This window comes from Rhincodon typus, chromosome 30 (assembly GCF_021869965.1).
Source record: "Rhincodon typus isolate 14 chromosome 30, sRhiTyp1.1, whole genome shotgun sequence".
In the NCBI taxonomy this organism is placed as follows: domain Eukaryota; kingdom Metazoa; phylum Chordata; class Chondrichthyes; order Orectolobiformes; family Rhincodontidae; genus Rhincodon; species Rhincodon typus.
The window spans coordinates 35788791-35804959 of record NC_063361.1 but is presented as its reverse complement, the minus strand read 5'-3'; the positions used below and the strand labels follow the sequence as shown (position 1 = coordinate 35804959).

Here is a 16169-nt window from a genome sequence, read left to right as displayed (position 1 = left end):
GGGTCAGTGCTGAGGGAGTGCCGCACTGTCGGAGGGTCAGTGCTGAGGGATTTAAGCTGAGAACCCCATCTACCTTCCCTGGTGTGTGTAAAAATCCCCTCCTCATTGTTCTATGAAAGAGAAGCGGAGTGCTCCCTGGTGTCCTGGCCAATGCTAATCCCTCCTCCAACATCACAAAAAAATCAAAGTCATTATCATTGCCACCACATTTCATCATCATCATTATCAAATGTGGAGTCTTGCTGTGCACAAATTGGTTGCTGTGTGGGCTACATTGAAAGTAGTAATTACATTTGAAGACTGATTTATTGGTCATGAAGCACTTTAGGAAGTTGTGACAGGTGCCACGTAAAAGTATCTTTCCTTTCTTCTCACTCTCCCACATCCAAGCTCCATGTTGGAATGTTCCATAACAGGAGACAGACAGCCTGACCAAAGCTGCAAACCTGGTTAATTTTGAGACCATTCTGGTAGTGGAAGGCCTTTAAAGGAATGAGAGAAACCTTCATTTCACTGTGAAGAAAAATTAACAAAGTAGCGGTCACTATGTTGTGAGACAACAGGCTAATATTTCCATTTAGACAATATAAGGGAAGTACCAAGCATAAAAAATGGATAATTTGAAAAGTCCCACATCAGTGGGAATGAAGGACCTCTTTATTGATTTTAAAGCAGGAAAAATTATTTGGCATTCTACACAAACCATGGTTAAAGATCACATATTGCAGAGAGGTACAGTCTCTCACAGGGAGACCTCATTTTGTGAAACATATAGTGAGCTAAAACTGAAAGGGATTTGATAATCTGAGCAATTTCAGACTCTTAAAAATATATTTATTTTCTACCTGATCTCCTGCGGCATTCATATTGTAGGTCCTAGCATGTAATAGTCCCTTGCTGATGTGGACTGTCCTTTAAGATCCTTGTTTAATTACATCCTGTAAGAAAACTGCAAATTCTTGGTAATTCCTACCACATTGTTCATTCTCTCAATGGCAGATATGTCCTCTGTCTAATAGGTTCAAACACAACTGTCGCTAAACTTCTCCACTTCTCTATATCTCTCTCCTGCCTTAAAATCTTCCATAAGATCTTATCTGTTTGGTCACTCCTGCATCCATGAAGTTTCTCTTCAATAAAACTGCTATATAAATGCATATCAAAGTTGTTTATAAACTACTGTGGTCAGTAAGAGTGTAATTGTAACTTGCTGTCCATTTCTCTCTCCGATGCAATGACTGGCTTTCTTTCTCATTCTTGTATCTGTAGTAATGTGTGACATCTGGATTATGGTGTCTTGTTTCTAATATCTTCTGATATTTCAAAATGTCACCAACCTGAAACTTATCTCTGTTTCTATTCCTCCACAGGGGCTGCCTAACCTGCTGAGGTTTTTAGACCTTTTGTTATATTTCTATTATCTATATTTTGGGACAAGGAATGATTTGAATAGTGATCCCTAGGGGAGCATTGTTGTTAACATCCTTTCAGTCAATGCATTTGGAATTAAAAGGCTAGTCTAACAGTGACCATGAAAACATTATTGATTGTCGCAAAATCTCATCTCGTTCATTGGTGACATTTAGGGAAGGAAATCTACCATCTTTAACTGGTCACATCCTACATGTGACTCCAGGTCCACAGCAATGTGGTTGACTCTTAACTACCCTCCGAAATGGCCCAGCATGTTACTTAGCTGTGTCAAACTGCTACAAAGTCTAATAAAAAGAATGCAACCAGATGGACAACTGACATCAGTGGGGGCATTGGAAATCACAACATTATGCACAGTGCTGTCAACTCTGAAAGTCCTTCTTACTAACATTAGGCAGGCAAGTTCTCCAACAGGGAGAGCTGTCTCACAGGCTAGTCAAGCAACAGTCTGACACAGTCATACTCATAACTTACAGATAATGTTCCAGACACCACAATTGCCATCCTGGATATGTCCTGACCCACCAGCAGGACAGACCCAGCAGAGGGGCCGGCACAGTGGGATATAGTTGAAAGGATTGCCCTAGTGTCCTGAACATTGATTGTGGATCCCATGAAGTCTTATGGCATCTGGTCAAACATAGGCACAGAAATCTCCTGCTGGTTGTCCCTTACCAGCCCTCCTCGGCTGATGTGTCAGTTCTCCTTTACCACTTAGAGGAAGCACTGAGGATGACAAGGGCACAGAGTGCTCTCTGGGTGGGGGATTTCAATGTCCACTATTGATTGGCTCAGCAGCACCTCAACTAATGAAGCTATCAATCTCTAAAGGAGCAAGTTGTTGAACTGGGTTTGTGGTGAATGAGCTAACATGAGTGAAGAACAAATTGTCCTCACCAATTTATCTGTAGCATCTGTCCACGACAGTATCAGTAGGAGACGGTCAGGGATCAGGTCAGGGCCAGGACCAGCACCACAGCCTATGATTTCTGTCCCTGTCCTCAGGAGTGACCACTGCACAGACCTTGTGATGACAAAGTCTCACCTTCATATTGATGATTCCCTCCATCATGTAGTGTGGCGTTGGCAATGGAATAAATTTCAAACAAATTTAGCAAAGAGGTGGGCATCCATAAGACTCCGTACACCATCTGCAACAGAATTGAATTCACAGTAATCTGTAACCTCATGGCCCGGCATAACCCCCATTCAACAAGTACAACCAAACCAGGGGATCGACCCTGGTTCAGTGGAGAGTCCAGGAGGGCATGCCAGGAATAGCACTAGGTACACCAGAAGTCAGGAGTCAACCTGGTGAAGCTACCAATCAGAGCTACTTACATTCCAATCAACATAAGCACCAAGTGCTGATGGACAGAGCTAAGGCGACCAACAGATCAGACCTAAACTCTGCAGCCCTGCCAGATCCAGTCATGGGTGGTGGATAATTTTAAAAAAACTCACTGGAGGAGGAGGCTCCACAAATATCTCCATCCTCAATGATGGAAGAGCCCAGCACATCAGTGCAAAAAACAAAACACAAGCACACTCTCAACAGCCTTCAGCCAGAAGTGCTGAGTGGATGATTCAGTTTGGGCCCTTTCAAAGGACCCTGGCATCATAGCACCAGTCTTCACCCAATTGCATTCATTTCATGTGGTATCCAGAAATGTGTGGAGGCACTGGATTCTGCAAAGCCCATGGGCCCTCTGACAACATTCCAGCAATAAGACTGAAGGCATGTGCTCCAGAACTTGCTGCTCCCTGAGCTGAGCTATTCCAGACCAGCTGCAGGAGAGTAGGTCCCAGACCCCTTTTTCAATGGTTTTTGGATGTTAGGATTTTATAAAGAAGCAAATCACAGACAGTTAAAAAAAAACAAAGAACTGTGGATGCTAGAAATCAGAAACAAAAACTGAAATTGCTAGAAAAACTCAGCAGGTCTGACAGTATCTTTGGAGAGAAAACAGAGTTAACGTTTCAGATCTAGTGACCCTTCTTCAGAATCACAGACAGCACTTGTCTCAACCCATGACCTTGTTAATTAAAATAAACCTCCTAATGCCCTGATATAAAACTCCAAACTAGTCAAAACGGCATCACACCTTAATTGGTTTGTACGATTTAAATCTCTCCTCAATTTAACCTCTGCTCCCACACCAAATGCACAAAATCACCATGATATATTAGGGAAAAAAAGAACTTTTTTTTTGCAAAACCAGGGGCAAAGCCTCAGGTTTCTGTCCAATCCCTACTTAACCAGGACACAAAGCCCCTGGATTGGTTGCTACCTTAAGGTTACTTTAACCTCTAGCCCTATGCCTTTGGACCTGGCTGGTCATTTACAAAGCTCCATATGGTGACCAGGTTCCAATCCTGTTGTATGAGCTGATGAATCTCTGGATTGCATCAGGCACTAGGTCATGGTATTTCCCTGCACCATTGCCCTGTGGTAGCAGTCAGACAGTGTTAAATTCCCTCTTGCTGAGCCACTGCCTGAATTTAACCACTGTGTACTTGGGCTGAGGTTTAGTTTTTATTTGCAACACTGTGGAAAATTGTCCAGGTATGTGCTGTACACAACAAGCCAATTACTGCCCCGTCTGTCTACTCTCGATTATCAGTAAAGTGATGGAAGGTGTCAGTAACAGTGCTATCAAGCAGCACCTGCTCAGCAATATCCTGCTCAGTGATGCCCGGTTTGGGTTCTGCCAGGGCCACTCATTGCAGCCTTGGTTCAAACAAAAGTTCTGAATTCCAGAGGTGAGGTAAGGAGTGACTGCTCTTGATATCAAGGTAACATCTGAATGAAAGTAGTAACAAGGGGCCCTAATAAAACTGGAGCCAACGGGAATCAATGGGAAAGCTTTCTGCTGGTTGAAGCCAGACCTGACACAAAAGGAGATGGTTGTGGTTGTTGGAGGTCAGTCATCTCAGCTCCATGGCAGCTCTGCAGGAGTTCCTCAGGGTAGTGTCCTAGGTCTAACCTAGTTGCTTCATCAATGACCGTCCGTCCATCATAAGGTCAGAAGTGGGGATGTTCACCGATGATTGCACAATGTCCAGCACCATTCGTGACTCCTCAGATACTGAAGCAGTCATGTCCAATGCAGCATGACCTGGATAATATTCAGGTTTGGGCTGAGAAGTGCCAAATAAATTTCGCATCACGCAAGATCCAGGCAATGATTATCTCCAACAAGATAGAGGGAGAGAGGTTTGAGAGGGAGACACTTGGGTTGGAAATAAGTATGCTAAACTTAAATAAGGGTGATTCCAAACGATAAGGGTAAAGTTGGCTGGAGCGGACTGGGAAAAGAGTTTAGCAGCAAAGATGGTTGAGGAACAATGGCAGAAAGTTAAGAAAATGATTCATGGTTCACAAAAAAGCTATATCCCAGTGAGAAAGCAGGATTCTAGGAAGGGGCTAAGCTAACAAAGGTTAACCAGTGAAGTTAAAGATATCACCAAATTGAAGGAAAATACATACCCACTGGCAAGGATTAGTGGTAAGATAGACGATTAGGAAAATCTTAAAAACCAACAAAAGACAACCAAGAAAAGACCAATAAGTCTTTTGGATCTGATGGGATGCATCCCAAATTATTAAATTAAGTCATCTTTCAAGAATCGTTAGATTATAGAAAAGAGCTGGAGGATTGGAAAACTGTCTTTATTCAAAAAAGGAAGGAGATATAAAATGGGTAACTATAGGCTGCTTAGTTTAACATCTGTTCTTGGGAAAATGTTGACGTCTATTCTAAGGATGTAATAGTAGAGCATTTAGAAATATGTAAGATGATCAAATAGAGTCAGCATGGCTTCATGGAGGGGAAATCATCCTTGACACATTTATTCAAATTCTTTGAGAAGATAACAAGCATGATAGAGAAAATGGAAGCAGTAGACGTAATGTATTTGGATTTTTAGGTATTTAAAAAGTTATTCAAAAGAGCCTATGGTGTTGGAGGGAGTACACTAGTGTGGATAAAGGATTGGCTAACTGATAGAAGACAGACAGTTGGGATTGGGGGGCATTTTCAGGATGGTAACCTGTAATTAATGGAGTGCCAAAGGGGTCAGTGCTAATATGTGATCCTTGAGGTCATTCCAGAAAATCTACAAATGCCGTTAGACCATAAGATGTAGGAAAAGAAGTAAACCATTTGGCCCATTGAATCTCTGCCACTATTCAATGAGATCATGGCTAATCTGATAATCCTCAACTCCACTTTTCTGCCTTATTCCCACAACTCTCGAAGCCCTTAGCTGATTAAAAATCTGTCAATCTCAGCCTTGAATTTATTTAACAACACAACTTGAGTTGCACACTACAATAAAGAATTCCACAGAATCACTACTGTCTGAGAAAAAAAAACAAATCCTCCTCATCTCTATTTTAAATGAGTGTCCCCTCATTCAGAGATTATGTCTTTTAGCCTAAAACTCTCCCACAAGAGGAAGCAGCAAAAGGTTTTAAACATCAACATTTGTCTAATTGACTGACGATAGTACAACACTGAACTTAGTAAATGGTGTTTTTTGACATCATTTTCAATTATTTAAAATCAGGTTGCACACAAATGGTGGATTAGACACTGATTTTTGCAATAAATTTATTTTTATCTTAATTATTACTGCACCAGGTTACCCCGCTTCAATACAGCAAGTATTTGTATTTGTACAATCAATTCTTAAACTCTTATCAATTTTCAGCACAGTTACACCTGGACACATAATTTCTCTCAAAGTAGCAACTCTACTCCATGGTTTTTGTACAAGTGTCTGCTATGGCACTCAGAGTGAAACAGCATATAGTCATTGTCATGTTCCCTATGAATCCCTCTGTCACTGAGATCATCTCTCATCCTAAACACCAGAGAACGTAGGCCAATGGATCAAAGAGAAAAAATTTACTGGACTATGAAGAAAGGGACTAGCTAGGTTACTCTTGCAGGGGGCCAGCACTGATGTGATAGACCTAATGGCCTGATTCCATGTTTCTACACAACCTCTCCTCTTTCCAGGAATCAATGCCATATTCTCAATTGCATTCCCTGCCTCATGGGTAAATTTTTCCTTCCTTAGGTAAGGAAACCAAAACTGTACACAATGAATCAGATGAGGTCTCACCAAAGCCCTATATAATTGAAGCAAGACTTCCTTACTCTTATACTCAATACCATTGCAATAAAGGCTAACATACTTGCTTTTCTACGTGCTTGCTTTACCAATGTGATAATTCTCCGGCTGCAAGGACACTCAAATCCCTCCGACTGTCAAAACATTCCTTCAGCAACTTTCACAACCTTTGAACATTCCATTGAGTGTCCCAGCCAATGAAAAATTTCCTGAATGGGAGTCTCTGTCATAAAATAGGAACTGAAACAGTCAGTTTGCACGCAGCACGATCCCACAAACAGCAATTAGGTAATGACCAGAAAATCTGTTTTAGTGCTGTCAGTTTCAGAGTTTAGGACACTACAGAGAACTCCCTACTCTTCTTTGACACAGTACCACAGTTTACATCCACCCGAGAAGGCAGCTGGGACTTTGTTTCAACTTTTCTTTTGAAAGATGGAACCTCCAACAGTGCAGTAAATCTTCAGCACTGCACTGCTAACTAACTGAACCACAGCTACCATATAATAAGCCATTGAACGCCAATTGACAGTTTTCATAGGCCACAGAGCAATGTCAATGTGTCACAGAGCCAGTCAGGAATGAGACTAGTTCACAAAGGGCTCAACATTGATTCTTCATCCTCATGAATTCCGATGCTTCAATGTGGAGAAGGAAACTTTCTGCTGCTCACCATATGCCACCCTCCCTGAGCTGATGAATCAGTGCATCTCCATGTTAAATGGGGAGGTGCTGGTATAATGGTGATGTCACTGGGTTAGGAATCCAGAATTCCAGGCTAACGCTCTGGGGACATGGTTTCAAATCCCATCATGGCGGTTGGTGAAATTTGAATTCAATAAAAATTGCAATAAAAGGTTGGCCTAAAGGTGACAATGTTACTCCTATTGATTGTTGTTAAAACCCATAAGGTTCACTAATGTCCTTTAGGGAAGGAAATCTGCCACACTTGTCTGATCTGGCCTACATGTGACACCAGACCCACAGCAAAGTGATTGACTCTTAACTGACCTCTGGGCAATTAGAAATGGGCAAGCAATGTTGGCTTAGCTATGAATAAATGAATACAAATGGACTACCACTTGGAAGGGGCACTGAGGATAGCAAGGACACAGAATGTAATCCCTGATCAGGATTCCAATGTATATCACCAAGAGTGGCTTGGGAGCAGCAGTACTGAGCAAGCTGGCCAAGTCTAATCATTCTGGGCTTGCAGTGCATGCTGAAGTGTGTCAAGGCTGGGTCGTTGAGTACACTCAAGGCTGAGATAGACAGATTTTTAATTAGGAAGGAAGTCAAGGATTATAAGTAAAGGCAGAAAAGTGAAGCTGAGGATTTTCTGATCGGCCATGATGTCATTGAATGATACAGCAGGCTTGATGGGCTGAATGACTTACTCCTACTCCAATTTCTCATGGTCTTTTAGATCTTGCAACTCCAATCTAGGTATCCATGAGGCGCTGAGGGCCATCAGCAGCAGAATAATACTCCATCACAATCTGTAATCTCCTGGCCCGGCACACTCCACGCTCTACCATTATCATCGAGTTTTGGACCAATCCTGGTTCAATGACAAGGGCAGTGAGATACCAGGCCCAGCTGAAAATGAGGTGGAAACCCACTGCAGCTATACCACAGGACTAAAACCACAAGGAATGTCCCCCTCATGCTTGCTACATTGGACAGTGCCTTCAGTCAAACCATTACCAGTACTGAACGACCGGTCACCAAGATTCTTCAAACACTAAGATAAAAGCACATTATTAAAGAGGAATATATAGTGAATCCAATGCTATCTTCTAATTGAAGACAAATGAATGTTATAGAAATATAAATGTTTGGCAGAACAGAGTCCCTGTCTGTGAGCATTCATGATAAAAATTACAAGAAATAGGTTATTTAGAGCTATGATGGATGAGGAGTTTTTTTTTACTCTGTGGTCTATGAACCTTTAGAATTCTCTACCCAGAAGCTGTGGATACTCTGTTATTGAGTATGTTCAAGCCAGAAGTCAATAGGTTTTTGGATTCCAAGGAAATCTAAGGCTGTGGAGAAAATGCGAGAAGGTAGAGACTCAGATGGATGTGAAAGATTGCATTGTGATGGTTCAGATAAAAGCAGAAGAGTTGTCTCTGGTGTCTGAATCATTTTTTATTTTTCAACCTTGTCCTTCCTCAACAACATCGTTACATCATTTACCTTCACCCAAGACAGCATATACAGCTTTGGTTTAACTGAAAGACAACACCCCTGACAATCCAGCACTCTCTGAGTACTGTACTGCTGGGAGAGGGTGGAGGTGTGATGGTTGCTGGTTTCAGCTGGGAATACACACTGAAGCCTCTCGGGTGGAATTTAAGATCACAAACTGGTGGAGAAAACGCAACACAATGGATACAACTAGGAGAGAGAAGACAAAGAGAATTTAGAAGGCAAAGCAGTCATTGATGTAATTGCAGTCAGCTGCAGTATGGAAGTGAAGCTTAATTCATGGCTAATTAATAGAGAAATATCCCAGAAAGAAATCTCCTCTCCCTCTCTCTCTAATTATAATTCTTTGCTGATTCAAATAAAGTTTAGTTGGGTTCAACCCCTAAGGGGCTTGTAAACATTTGACAATGGCCCAATTGTTGTCCTGTTTCCTTCCCTTGAAGAGGCCTTTCCTGATGAGTTGTAACTTGGACAATGAGATGTTTGCATTAATGCAATATTCCCAGTCACTGGGGAAAGTCTGTAAACTTTCCATCTGTTACAAGAGGCAGGGGTGGGGAGGAAGGAACTCTGTCAGCTCAATATACATTTTAATATTGGGGTTTTGACACAGATAAGCAATTTAAAAGAAAATGTGAAAGGAATTCATCTCTTCCACTTGTGGAGATAGATTGGAGCTGGATTCTTCAAGAACCTGCAGCAGTTTCTGACTATCCCTAAGAGAGGTGAAATCACACCTTTGGCGTAGTCAGCCACTATTTCCTTTTTGTGGATTCTGGCTCTTTACAGCCCTCAGTTGTGAAGGAAAGAATGTTGAAGCTTCTACCTTCATGATGCATAGCTCCAAATGACAACTTGAAATGTAACAGTGATGCTTGACAACTCAGAATCACTGAGCGAACTGTCCCACTACCACCTCCACCACACTGCTCACTCCTTCTCCCTCCTGTTATTTATCTATTTCTTCACAATGTTCCATAATGCTGCAGCACTACCTCTAACCTAGATTGCAGTGATGTCTGAGCTTGGAGTGTGAATATAAATTTCCTTTACTGTAATCATCATCCTGGAGTCTCTCCTGTCTGGTCTCTTGCCTTTCATTCTCTGGAGCTCACCTGAATCTCTGTTGCCCTGTATCCTTACACCAGGTCCTGCTCACCCATCACCTCTACATTCACTGACTACATTATCTCCTGGTTGAGAAATGTTTTCATTTTCAAATTCTAGTCCTTGTTTCAAATCCACCCCATGCCTTACCCTTTCCTATCACTTTACCATATCCTGAAATCTCTGTGTTCCTCCAGTTCTGCCTCTTGCACATCCTCCATTTTAATTGTTTCACCATTAGTATCCACACCTTTGGCTGCTGGGGCTCTAAGATCTGGGTTTTCCTCCTTAAATCTTGCTGCCTCTCTCTCCTCCTGTAAAATGCACTTTAAAACCTATTTCCTTCATCAAGATTTTGAACACCAGATTGAATACATCCTTGCATGGCTTGGTGTCAGATTATGCTTAATAATTGCTGCAGGTGATGCTTTAATGATGCTATATAGATATTTTCTGAACACCTGTTCAGAGATGTTGTGACACACCTCTGGAGCAGATGGGAGTTGAACCTAGCCCAGAGGTAGGGAACGGATGCTATATAAATGCAGGTTTTTAATAAGCCTCAGGTGTATTGTGCTCGTGCTAGGTAGTGGGAATCTAACTGAACCCACTGTGTCTGTCATTAACACCCTCCTTCTACCCTGTGCTTTTGAACACACGAACAGAACAAATTCTTAAAATCTTTGGCTACATTCACTAACAGAAGAGATGAGACCAGAGAAAGATCAGTTTAGAGATACTTTACTGTTCACTTTAGGATCACGATGCAAGACTTTTTACATCTTATAATCCAATCAGTCTTCCGTCTCTGTTGACACCATCAACTGCTCCGGTAAGAAAGGAGGCTCGTATTGAATGAGTGTCAGTGAGTCCACTTCCACTGTCAGTAACCAGGTGGCTGGCCAAGGCAGTGAGAAAACACAGCAAAGCCTAATCAAATTACAAAGCAAATGGTTTGCAATCTGTTTCGCTCCTGGTTTGGAGCCAATCATTCAGGTAATTACATTTGCAACTCTAAGGTTAATTCGATTAGTGTCCCACTTCACTGCTGGTGTCAACTGGCTTTTGTTCTGGAAGAATCTTTTGAAAGAAGACTGAGAGGGAGAAAATGTGGATTTCATTATGAATAAGAAAAACATCTTTTGTGCCGTTCAATTATTTTTTGTGCAATTTGGAGCCAGATGATGGAGCCTTGTTAACAGATATTTATACTGGCTCTGCTTCACTTATAAATGGAAGGTTCGGTTTCTTTGCAACAATTGGATTTTGAAATTCTCATCCTTGTTTTCAAATCCCTCTGTGGCCTCACCACCTCCCAATCTCTGGAACCACATCCAGCCTCAAGATCTCAGTGCTCATCCAATTCTAGCCCTTTGGACATAACCTATTTCCTTAACTGGAATCCAATTATTTAATTCAAACCCAGGAATCGTCCTGAGAAAAAAATCGAATCGTCTCTGTACATAAAGCATTTCATTTTGTTTCTATTGATTTAAAGAGTGTTGGATATGCGGAACAAAAGTTTTTTTTTGGTTTTTATGTTGAGTGTTGGGCTTTCCCAAACCAGGTGTAAAACAGATTAGATAAAGAATAAAGCTCTCTCTGCACTCCCCATCAAACACTAACAGAACAGGGACGGCATGGGGGTAACAAAGTGTGGAGCTGGAGGAACACAGCAGGCCAGGCAGCATCAGAGGAGCAGGAAAGTTGACGTTTCAGGTCGGGATCCTTCTTCAGCATGGGGTTAGATGCAGAGTAAATCTCCCTCTACACTGTCCCCATCAAACACTTCCCAGACAGGGACAGCACAGGGTTAGATACAGAGTAAGCTCACTTTACACTGGCCCATCAAACACCTACAGGACAGGGACAGCATGGGGTCGATACAGAGTAAAGCTGCCTCTACACTGTCCCCCATCAAACACACTTTCTTATTTCTGAAAACTGCAGGAAATCATCCCTTAACCTTCTCTGCTTCAAGCAGAGATGTCCCTTCTTCTCCAGTCTCTCTACAGAATTCCCTTATTCTTGGTCCCATTTCAGTAAATCCGCTCTGCTACTTCTCCAAAGGTCAACTTCTTTCCTAATTTTCCACAGTACACCAGCTGACACCAAGCCAGTATTCATACAGATGTAGGATAGCTTCCTTGTCTTTGTGATCCACGTCCCTCTTTATGAAACCATGGGTCCCATATGTAATTTTAACAGACTTCTCAACTGGTCCTGTTAATCAAAGATTTCTGTACAGACACCTCCAGATTCCTCTATAACTGCACCCCCTCTAAAATTGTACCTCTCCATATTTATTGTCTCTCCTGCCACTTCCTAAGAAATGCGCAATGTCACAGTTTTTTTTGTGTGAATTACATCAACGATGAGTCTGGTTGTTTCACCAGGTCTGTCTGTGTCTTCCTGTAGTCTGTTTCTATCCTCCTTGTGGCTTATATTTCCACATTTTGTGCTATTTGCAAACTTTGGAATGATGCTCAGGTCCAAGATTAATAGACACCAAAATGCACAGTGGTCCCAGACTGAGTCCTGGCAAATCCTACTCTAACCCTCCCAACAATCTGCAAGAAACAACCATTGTTCTGAGGAAGGATCACCAGATCCTAAACGTTAACTCTGATTTTCTTGTCACAGATGCTGCCAGACCTGCTGAGCTTTTCCAGCAACTTATGTTTTTGTTCCTGATTTACAGCATCCGTAGTTCTTTCAGCTTTCATTCACTTTCACTCTCTGCTTTCTGTCTCTGAGCCATGTTGTATCAACATTCCCACTGCTCCTTTAATCTCATGACGCTTCAGTCTTGCTAACAAGTCTGTTTTATGAAATGTGGAGAGAAATCAGAGATAATGTTTTGGTTTTAGTGACCCTTCCTCAGAACTGAAGGAAGAGTCACAGGACCCAAAACGTTGGCTCTGATTTCTTTCCACAGATGCTACCAGACCTACTGAGACTTTTCAGCAATTTCTGTTTTTGTTTCGGATTTACAGCATTCTGTTTCTATTTTATCAAATGCATTTAGAAGTACCATATACACAACACTATACTATCCCCATTCACCCACTCTGTTACCTCATTGCACTGCTGTCACACAAAAATTGCCTTTAATAAATCCATCTTAGATATCCTTTATTAAAACTTGGTTTGTATAGGGTGGATGGTAGCACAGTAGTACATTATTGGACCAGCCTGAAGCCCAGGCTATTGGTATGACAGCATCAGTTCGAATCTCACCATGGCAGCTGGAGGAATTCAAGTCCAATGAATAGGTCTGGGACTTGAATCGAGTCTCAATTACTGTGACTACAAAACAATCACCCATTGTTATCAAAAACACATCTGGCCCACGGATGTCAAGTAAGGAAGGAAATCTGTGAAGGTGAATCAAGACCCATTGCATTGTGCTTGACTCTTGACTGCCTCCTGAAATGGCCAAGCAAGGCCCTCAGTTCCAGGGCAATAAGAAATAGGCAAAACTTGCTGGCCTTGCATCTCACTCAAGAGAAAAGAAGTTATGATTTCTACCTAGGTTAAATAAATAGGCATAAAGTTGGCAAATGGAGTATAATGTGGGGAATGTCAAGTGCTTCATTTTGGAAGGGAGAACAAAAGAACAGAGTGTTATTTAAATGGAGGGAAACTGCAGAAAGAAACTTTTTCCTAGGGTGGAGGTAGCTATTACGAGGGGGCATAGTTTTAAAGTGAGTGGAGGTAGATATAGGGGAGACGTCAGAGGTAGGTTCTTTACTCAGAAAGTGGTAGGGGTGTGGAATGCATTGCCGGAGAGGGTGGTGGAGTCGGCCTCATTAGGGGCAGTTAAGCAGCTATTAGATAGGCATATGAATGATAGTATAAGATAGGGGTGGAGGATGGATAGATGTTAGGGTAAACGTTCGGCACAACATCACGGGCCGAAGGGCCTGTACTGTGCTGTACAGTTCTATGTTCTATGTTCTAATGCTGCAACACAAAGGGGCTTGGGGAGGCAGGGTTTGTGCACGACACAGAAAGCTAACACACAGGGGCAGCAGGTAATCGGGAAGGCTGATGGGGTGTTGGTCCCTTATTTCAAGGGGGTGAGAGTATAAGAGTGGGAAGTCTTACTGCAATTGTGGTAGTAAGACCACATCTGGAATACTGTGAGCAGTTTTGGTCCCCTTATTTGAAGGAAGATTTTGTTTCATTGGAGGAAGTTCAGAGAAGGTTCACTCAGATAATCCCTGGTATGGAGGGATTGTCCTATGAGCAAAGGCTAAACAGGTTGGGACTCTACTCCCTGGAGTTTAGAAGAATGAGAGGAGATCTCATTGAACATGTAGGATTCTTAACGGGCTTGACAGTGTCAATGCTGAGAGGATGTTTCCCCTCATGGGAGAGTCTCAGAATAAAGAGGTGCCAATTTAAGACTGAGATGAGGAGGGACTTCTTCAAAGGGTTGTGAGACTTTGAAACACCTTGCCCCAGAGAACTGTGGGGGCAGAGTTCTTGTGTATCTTTAAGGTTGAGAGAGATGGATTCTTGATCAGTTGGGGCATCAAGGTTTACGGGGAAAGGGGAGTAAAGTGGATGTTCAGCCATGATCCTATTGGATGGTGGAGCAGGCTTGAGAGGCAAAGAATGAAGATTGGAACGTTACAGAGAACTTGGAGAGTCATAGAATCATAGAATCCCCAAATAGTGGAAGCAGGCCTACAGGAGAGGACTACAGAAACAAAAGGGGAGGGGCAACATTACAGAGGGATTTGAAAAGAAGGTTGAAAATATTAAAAATCCCAGCATTACCAGATAAGGACCTGGTGCTGGTCACTGAGGACAAATGAATCAGACTTGGTGTGAGTCACGACACAGGTGGCAGAGTTTCAGACTGGTTAAAGGTTACAATGAGTAGAGACCAACTAGGAGAGCAGTGCATCGTGAAATCTGGAGCCAATGGCATGAAGGAAGGTTTCACAGAAACATAGAAAACATGTGCAGGAGTAGGCCATTTGGCCCTTCGAGCTGCATCGCCATCCAATACAATTATGGCTAATCAGTATTCCAGTCCCACTTTCTCTCCATACTCCGTGATCCCTTTAGCCACAAGGGCCACATCCAGCTCTGTCTTGAATATATCTAACAAACTGGCCCCAACTGTCTGATTGAAGAAATTCTGCCTCATCTCAGTCCTGAATGGCTTACTCCTTACGCTTAGACTGTGACCCCAAGTTCTGAACTTCCCTAACATCGGGTTTCAGCAATAGATGAGCTAAGAACATATGACCATGAAGTGTAGGAGCAGTAGTAAATCATTCAGCCCACTGATTCTGCTCTGCCATTCGCTGAGGGCATGGCTGCTCTGATAATCCACTTTCCTGCCTTTTCCTCACCCCTTACTGATTAGAAGTTTGTCAATCTGAGCCTTTAATGTGGTGTGCGGATGATGAGAAGTGATGTGTAGGTGACAGCTAAGGAGGGACAGAAACTGGCTTGTATTAAAGGATTGATACCTGAATTTGGTGGAGTTTGGGGGAGGGGGGACATGTTTGATCTGCACTAAGATCGAGGAAGGTGAGGGGAGGCTTCATTTATTCTGTTTGATAAAAGAATCTCCCAGTGCAATGTGAGCCTGTGAATGCTGGAGGGTGAGATTGGGAATGGGATCTAGGAGTGGTGGGGGGAATGGGGAGGAGGAGCTGTCTGCATACCTCTAGCTGTTTTGTACTGTATCATCTTTTATTGGCACCTGAGTCAGTTATCACTGTGGCAAAGATGTGTCTTCTGGCCCTGAGAATCTAAAGAGAAGATTATCCAGCATTTCACATTCTCCAATAACCACTAAAAAAAAACACCTTGGAAAGACGCTAATGACACCAGGAGTATCCAATCACCAGGCGGGCAATCCATCAAGAATGACAGACAGCAGACTCATGAAACAACAGCCGGCATTTAACACCAGTCCCTATGCTTTGTTTTCAGAGAAGCGGTACAGTGGACTGACAGGATGAACGCTGAGAGATTAATCAATTCACCCAGCGGATCAACCTTTCACGAAATTTAATAAATAACATTTTCTGTCCCTCACTGGGCAGCTGGCTTAAGAAGTTCCTTTTTTTTCCAAGGGGCAGGTTCATCCTCCCGTGCTGTCTCACACCCCGCTGTAGGAAACAGATGCTGCCTTTACTCAATTCCGAGCAGGTCTCTCCCCGAGCTGTCCTCAGGCTGGTCTTTCTGAAGCCCCTCACTATGATAACTGCCTCCTGCTGTCACCTTTTACTGCCTCACTTTACACT

The 16169-nt window shown here is 42.6% G+C and overlaps 1 long non-coding RNA gene across 1 annotated transcript in view; it reads right to left on the bottom strand.

The window, feature by feature from the left end:
• Positions 1–287: 287 nt before the first annotated feature.
• LOC125486569 overlaps positions 288–16169 on the bottom strand; it is a 26632-nt gene continuing 10750 nt past the window's right edge. Inside the window, exons 2-3 of the long non-coding RNA XR_007265209.1 lie at positions 2480–2585; positions 288–513 (exon numbers count right to left, since the gene is read on the bottom strand). This is a non-coding gene — a long non-coding RNA (uncharacterized LOC125486569). The remainder of the gene's footprint in view (positions 514–2479; positions 2586–16169) is intronic.